Raw genomic sequence first — 7,482 nt, forward strand, 5'->3', positions numbered from 1 at the left:
TACCATGGACTACCAAGAAAACAAATAGGTCTGTCTTTGAGAGGGTGAACCAAGTTTCTCCTTGGACACTAGGATTTTGAAACTCTGTCTCATATACTTTGGGCATGTGGCCAGGAGGGACCAAATCCTTAGAAAAGGACATCATGCTTCGAAGGGTGGAGGGCTAGCACAGGAGAGAAAGACTCCATATAAGATGGGTTGACTCAGTAACTAGGGCAATGGGGGTTGGTGTGTCGCAGTAAGTGAGACTGGCTCAGGGCAGGGCAGGCTTCAGAGCTGCTGTACATATGGGGTCACTATGAGTTGCAGACGACTTGACTGCACATAACAACAATAACAATCTTAATAAATCCATCTTGGGGGAAGTAAATCCAGGGTGCTCCTTAGCAGCAAGAATGGTGAAATTTATCTTTGGAAAAAGACATCATGCTTAGAAAGGGAGAGGTTCAGAGAAAGAGACGACGATTATCAGCAAGACTGATCGACACAGTGACTGTATCCATGTGATTGAGCGTATCAGAGATTGTAAGGATGGCGCAGGATAGAGCAAGGTTCAGGTCTGTTGTTCATAGGGTCACTATGAGTTGGACTTGTCAGCTGGTGCATTATTTATTTGTACCTCTGAGAACTTCCGTGAACCGCAGGGTGCTGATGCTCTCAAATCCCTTCTAGTCTCTGAACTCCTGCATTTCTGGAGGTATTTCCATCTCTCTTGCATCCTCTGTTTCATGGGGATTCTTACCCCACTGTTCCCTCCAACCCAGATCTGGATCTTTTCTTTGTTCCACCCCCCACCATACCCCCAACTTGTTCATGTAAAACATTTCTTTAAGAAGTGTGGATTATTTTTTTCATTTATTTTATTGATATTTTAACAAAAGTTTATAGAAAACTTGGATTTCCATTTATTCATTGTTGCACATTTCCCTCCTATCCTGATCCCCCCACATGCTTTTCTCTTTAAAAAGATTCTTTGATTGTTGCACAACGTTTCCTCCCTCCCCCCACTTCGCAGTCCATTTTGCTATGCACCTCTTATTCTGGATTGTTATCATACAAAGAATATCTAATCATATATTTCTTTTAGACACTTCTTTTCCTCATCTGTTTCAATGCAGTGGTCATTATTTATCCCCTCGTTTCTTAGTTTCTCTCCAACCCCCATGCCAGTCCTGTTCTATAACAGTAGCACTATGCAGTATTTGTCCTTTTGTGACTGAGCTATTTCACTCAGCATGATGTCATCAAGGGTCACCCATTTTGTATAATGTTTTATGAGTTCCTTCTTTTTCAGTGCTGCATAGTATTCCATCGTGTGAATATACTACAGTAAGAAGCCTCTTTCACTGAAAAATTTGGTTATTTTTGCATCTCAACAAAGCAGAGTATCAGCATGAGTTATTAGACATCCCTGTTTGGTTTTGTAAATTTACTTTAAAAAAACTTTTATTGTGATGGAATATTTATTTCCTATTTACTCCATGTGGATACATAACAGAACATTTGCCATTTTCAACCATTTTTACACACACACACACACACACACACACACACACACACACACACTATTGACCATGTTGTATGCAGCAAATATTGCTGTTTGCTTCAGATTTTTTTTCATCACCTTTAATGAAAACTCTGCATTCTTTAAGGGATACAACCTCCTTCCCATTCCACCTGGCCCTGCTAACCAACAATGAACTTTGTAGACATCCCTGCCTCTAAGAGTGCTTGCTGGGCCCTCTCTCTGTTGGCTGCGTCTCTGCCCAGGCCATGGTCTCCCTTTACCTCCCCAGAATCTGATATATGGGACCCCTTGCCAACCTTCAAAGTTGCAGTGACCAGGTCACTTTTGTTTATTAAACAAGTTCTTCACTTTCAAGGAGAAAAAAACCAACCCCCAAAACCCAAACCAAAAACAACAGAGATACTTAAAATCTTCATAGTCGTGTGAGCAAGGATGTCAATCCAATACAGACTCCCAATCTCATACATCAAACTGCCAAACCTTAAAGACCTCAACCAAGAGATCATCCCAGGTGACTCTATCCATATTGCTTTACAAGGAACACAGCTGCACAGAACTGGATGACTTATCCGTGGTTCATAACTCACTCATCATTGGCTGTGATCGATTATTTCCTTATTTATACAATGGGCTCTTGTGTGTCAGGAAATGTGAGGATGGCGGATGGCACAGCATAGAACAGAGTTCTGATCTTTTTGTTCATAGGGTTGCTGAGTCATACTCAACTTTATGGCACTTGACAGCAACAATAACATTTATACATCTATTAAAAGCCCGGCTGTGGTGGTACAATCATTAAAACACTTGACTACTAAAAAGTCAGTGGTTCAAAACCACAAGTATCTCCTGGACAGCAGAACACAGGGATCTGCTCTCTTAAAGATTACAACCTTGGAAATGTGTAGTGTTGTTTTACTCTGTCCCAGAGGATTGCCAGGGAACTCTGGCTACCATGCTGTTAACCCAAAGGCATCTGTATTTCTGTAGTTTGAACGGACCAGAGGTTCCTTGGGAGAAAGACTCCTTTTGTGTGATTTGGAAACCCTATGGAGAATTGCTAAGAGTAGCCAGGACATACTTGATGCTAATAAGTGAGTGATAGATTAGAATTGACTCAGTGGAACACAACCACAATGACACAATTCCAGTGAACTTACTGCTCATTTAAAGGCTTGATAGTAGTAATATATTGTTGAGTTATATTTTTATATGAAACACAAGTAGTATACCTGGCAGTAGAAGAGACAGTAATGTTATAGCTATTATTCTCTTTTTCAATAATTAGAGATTCAGAAGACATTAATAAGACAAGGGGATGTGGCACGTGCCCCATAACTTCTTGAGAGAGATTTCGGGCTAGATTTAAATTATAAGCAGAGTTCTGATGAATATAATGACCATGGGATATATTTCTTTGAAATAAAGCAAGTCCTAGGATCCATATTCATAACCCAGGGACTATAAGCTTTTTGATATTTCATTCCTAAAACAGGTCCAGGTCAACCAGCACCTCCACGTAGGTGCAAACGACCAACCTTTTGACTAGTGGTTGCTGAACTGTTTGGATCACCCAGGCACTCCTTTGCTTTACTTTCCAAAATAGCTTTATCCCAAACTTTAGTTAAGAGTGGCTAATGTTCTTTACAAGAAGATGAATGAGGAAGGGAGAATATGGAATGGAGCTGGGAAACTGGTTATCCATTCAATTAGTTCTCCTCTCCTCCCATGTCCTCATTTTAAGAAATAGTCTGAGTGGCAAGACGCTGCACTGCAATCCCAGAGGTACACGGTTCAAATCCACCAGGTGTTCTGCTGGAGAAGGAGGGGGCAATCTCCTCTTGTACCAGTCAGATCTGATTTGATGGTACACGTAAAAATAATACAATAAAAAAAAATTTAAAAAAAGAAGAAATAGTCTGAAGAGAGAAGTACTAATTCTCAGAGAGGCCTGAAATCCTACCATAGTACAAGACAGACAGTCAACACAGACAGAAAGGCTGATAGACTAACAGCTTACAAAGTCCTCCTCGCAGCTTGAAGGTTACTTGAGAACAAGGAACAGGATTCCAGAGATGAGACACTACACTGTGGCTCCTAGGTTTCGCTCATCCAGTCTCACCCTCCCAAACCTCAAGGGACAAGGTGAAGCACAGCTGAGGGCAGGAGGGTGTCTCTAAGCTGAAATGTTCTCAGACTGAAGGATAACCTTTGCCTTGAGCATCTGGAGTTCTCCAGCCTGGGGGCTTGTGGAGAACCACTGATACCGCACTTCCAGGAATTGTTTCCAAGAGGAGGAGTGTTGGTGCCAGACCACAGACGGTAGTCAGCACAATAACCCCTAAAGCGAGGTGCCAGCAGCAGAAGATGATTAGAAAGGCAAAGTCTCTGTGGCTGCCGGCCCGCCAGGGCTGTCCAGTGAAGGGAGCATACAGCACTGAGGTCATCTGCAGCATCCAGGAGCCAAACACCAGCACCATCCAGGCCTCAAACACCCAGAATGAGGGTTGGGTAGGGACCCAGAGTTCGATGGTGAGTATGAGGGTCAGCAGGATGATGGGCACCAGAAGCAGACCATGTGTACAGCCCTTCGGGGCATTCTTGTGCTCAGTGTGGGCAACCGTTTGCGTCACCAGCACAAGCAAAGCCAGGATGGTACCTGCTCGCTCTAGCTTGATGTTCCCCTGTGCTAACCACATCTTGCTTATGGTCCACCATGCTGCCAGGTATTGAGGTTCTGGAAAGGCCGCTTAGGGTCCTTCCAGTCGATTACGGGGAATTTGTTGGTTCCAGGTGGGAAGAAGAACTCCCCAAAGGTCAAGATCAAAAAAGCCCCTGCCTTCACCGCTCCCTCCACATGGACCTGTTGCCACCATCTCTGGCTTTGTTTGTTCCTTGGGGGCCGTCAGGGGAAGAGTTCCTGCTGGCCCCACACGATGGCCCATGACATGACCACTGTGTATTAGATTCCAATGGAATGGATGACCAGCCCTGGAGCAGGTGTCTGAGGAGAGCGCCCATGGGTCAGCAGTGGTCTCCTCAATGTGTCCCAAGACTAGGGCATTGTGAGTGATTTACAGCTTCTGCTCTGCCAGGAATGTAGTCCTCCTCACTCCACCTTTGTTTACCACACAGGGCTTGGCTACAGGCCTGGTGGAGGCCACACCTCTCTGCAAGTAGTGGAGGTCTGACCAGGCTTCTCCCCACAAGGTAACCACCAGAAAAGGGCAGTCCTTCTGTGACTGGATCTACTCTCTCCCTACGCAGACACTGAGCTTTCCTTTCTCGGCTTGGACAATCAGAGCTTGCCTGGGAAATTCTTAGTACAAAGCAAGTACTTTGCAGATGGTAGTTATTACTGGTTCACTCCAGCTTTCACTAGCCAGTGAACACAAACCTATTGAAGATCAAGTTCTCAGCCCTCACCCGGACCCCTTGTACACTACCCTTTTCCCAGGTGTTTCAGCGCCTCTAAGGTGGCTCAGGGAGCTCTTGGGGGCTTAGCGGTAAAGAGCTGTGCTGCCAACCGAAAGGCAGGTAGTTTGGATCCAAGATGAGCAATCTGAGTTGGTTCTGATGTAGCAGAATGTAACAACATGTGTTCCAAGTCCTGGCCATTGCTTCTGCTGCACTTGTTCTGTAGTTGTGCTGTTTCTGAGCCCCAGTTCTACAACTCTGTCCTTTTGGGCACTGTTGGTGTTGTCTCAGGCCACGGCATGTCAGTCAGCCTTGTTTAGCTAACACTGTAGCCACAGCTGGCCAGACTCTCTCTGTGCCAGGGACTCTTTAACAGAGCTCCTCACGGGGATGCTGGTCTCTGAGGGGCCATAGCTCTGAGCCTTTGTTCAAATGGGCACTGAGGGTACTGGAGGGTTATGAAGTGATGCTTTTAATTTAGCTACTCAGACCTTTTATTCCTTCATGTGGTGTTGGCGTGTAGTTGAGTATAAGAAGCTGTGGCGGTTGCATCAACTGTAAACTAATGGGACCTTTTTTCAGGCCTGGCTTTCAGTAGTACTTTTATCCTTCTAGAAAATTCTCATACTGGCATGTTTTGTCCTTCTGTGTAATTTAATATTTATCAGTCATACAACTATCCTGCCCAGCCCTGGGCATCTGAAATGTCTGTAATCCTGTAACTACCAAAATATAATCACAGGAAACACATGAAGGGGCTCGGGGCCATCGTCCAGAGTGAGCTGCACTGCTGACCAAAGGCTGTGCTCCTCAGACAGCTGGAATCCACCAGCAGCTCAGAGCGGGAAACACGGATGATTTCCTCCTGTGTCATTTATAGCCTTGAAACCCAGTGGAGGTTCTACTAGGAGTTGGAACAAACTCCCTGGCAGTAAGAAAGAGATAGGGAGGGGGAGATGGAGAGAGGAGAGAGGGGAGAGGAGAGAGGAGAGAGGAGAGAGGAGAGAGAGAGAACATACAAACACGTACTTTGTGTGTTGTTCTTGTTATGTGCCATCAAGTCGCTTGTGACTCATAGCGACCCTATGCACAACAGCCCTAAACTCTGCTCTGTCCTGTGCTAATCGCACTGTCTCTGACACTCCCATCCCGATTACCCCAGTCACCAAATCAATCCACCTCATAGAGGGCCTTCCCCTCCTGAGCTGTCCCTCCACCCTCCCAAGCATGATGTCCCTCTCTAAGGACCAGTCTCTCCTCACAACATGTCCAAAGTATGATAGATGGAGCCTCAGAATCCTTGCCTCCAAGGAGCCACCTGGTTTAACCCTTTCCAGGATGAATCTGTTTGTTTTCCTAGCAGTCCATGGTATTCTCAATACCCTTCTCCAGCACCACAGCTCAAAGGCATCAATTCTCCTTCTGTCCTCCTTGGTCATTGTCCAACTCTTTGATGCATAACAAGTGATTGCGAAGACCATGGCCTGTATCAGACGCACCTTAGTCTCCAGAGAGACACCATTGTTCTTCAGTACTTTGGAGAGGTCCCTAACAGCAGACTTTGCCATGGCAATGCGCCTTTTAATTTCCTGGCTACTGGTGCCAAGAGTGTTGACTGTTTTTTAATGAAAAAAAGTACTTTTGTGCACATATGTTAAATACGTGTATGTGTGTGTGCCTTCATGTATGTATGTAGGAGTTTTAGGGCGGTGCAAGCAGCTGACTGGCCCAACTGTTAACTGGAAGGTTGACATCCATTCACAGATGGCTCAGAGGAAAGATCTGGTGGTCGACTTACTTTCTATAAAATCTTTAATTGAAAACCCTATGGAATGCAATCCTTGTCTGACATACTGGGAGTTGCCAGGAATTGGTGTCAACTCAACGGTGAGTGATATAGTGTTTGTCCACTTACTTTCATTCATTTATTCAACACCAGACTCCCCTGCAGTATGTTTGAGAGCTCCTTCAACAGAGGAGATGGCAGATGACTGTGGATATATAAAACAGCAGAGTCTGAGCTCCAGGTCAGCCAGAAGCTCAGCTGTATGTACAGTCATAGGTGCATTTGCGTTAAGTGTTGGCTTGACACTGCACCTAGAATTTCTTATCCTGCTTTTTTCTTTCTGATGTCAATGAATACGTCTCACACCTGATGACCTACTCAAACATTACTTTTATTTAGATAAAATATATCTTTTAATTAAAATGATCAAGCAGCTCATTTCCCTCTTGAATGATAAGATCTTATCATTATGAGTAAGATTGCAAAGAATATAAACATCCAGATTAGACAATTACCTTTCTTGCTCATCTCCTTAATTACTGCTTGTCTGTGGAGAGTTTGCATCAAGCTGGAGTATATTTTTTTTAAATTAGTATTAAATTTTATTAGTTTTAATGAACATTCACAGAGATTTTGGGTTTTCATTCATTCATTGTTGCACTGTTTTCTCTACCCTCCTTCCTAGTTCATTCTTCTTCCCCCACCCCGAATGTCTGTTTTAATTGTCCAATTGCCACAGTGCTTGTCAAAGCCA

The sequence above is a fragment of the Elephantulus edwardii genome, unplaced genomic scaffold, assembly GCF_000299155.1.
Source record: "Elephantulus edwardii isolate Elephantulus edwardi_28Jun2011 unplaced genomic scaffold, EleEdw1.0 scaffold00031, whole genome shotgun sequence".
NCBI classification, from domain to species: Eukaryota; Metazoa; Chordata; class Mammalia; order Macroscelidea; family Macroscelididae; genus Elephantulus; species Elephantulus edwardii.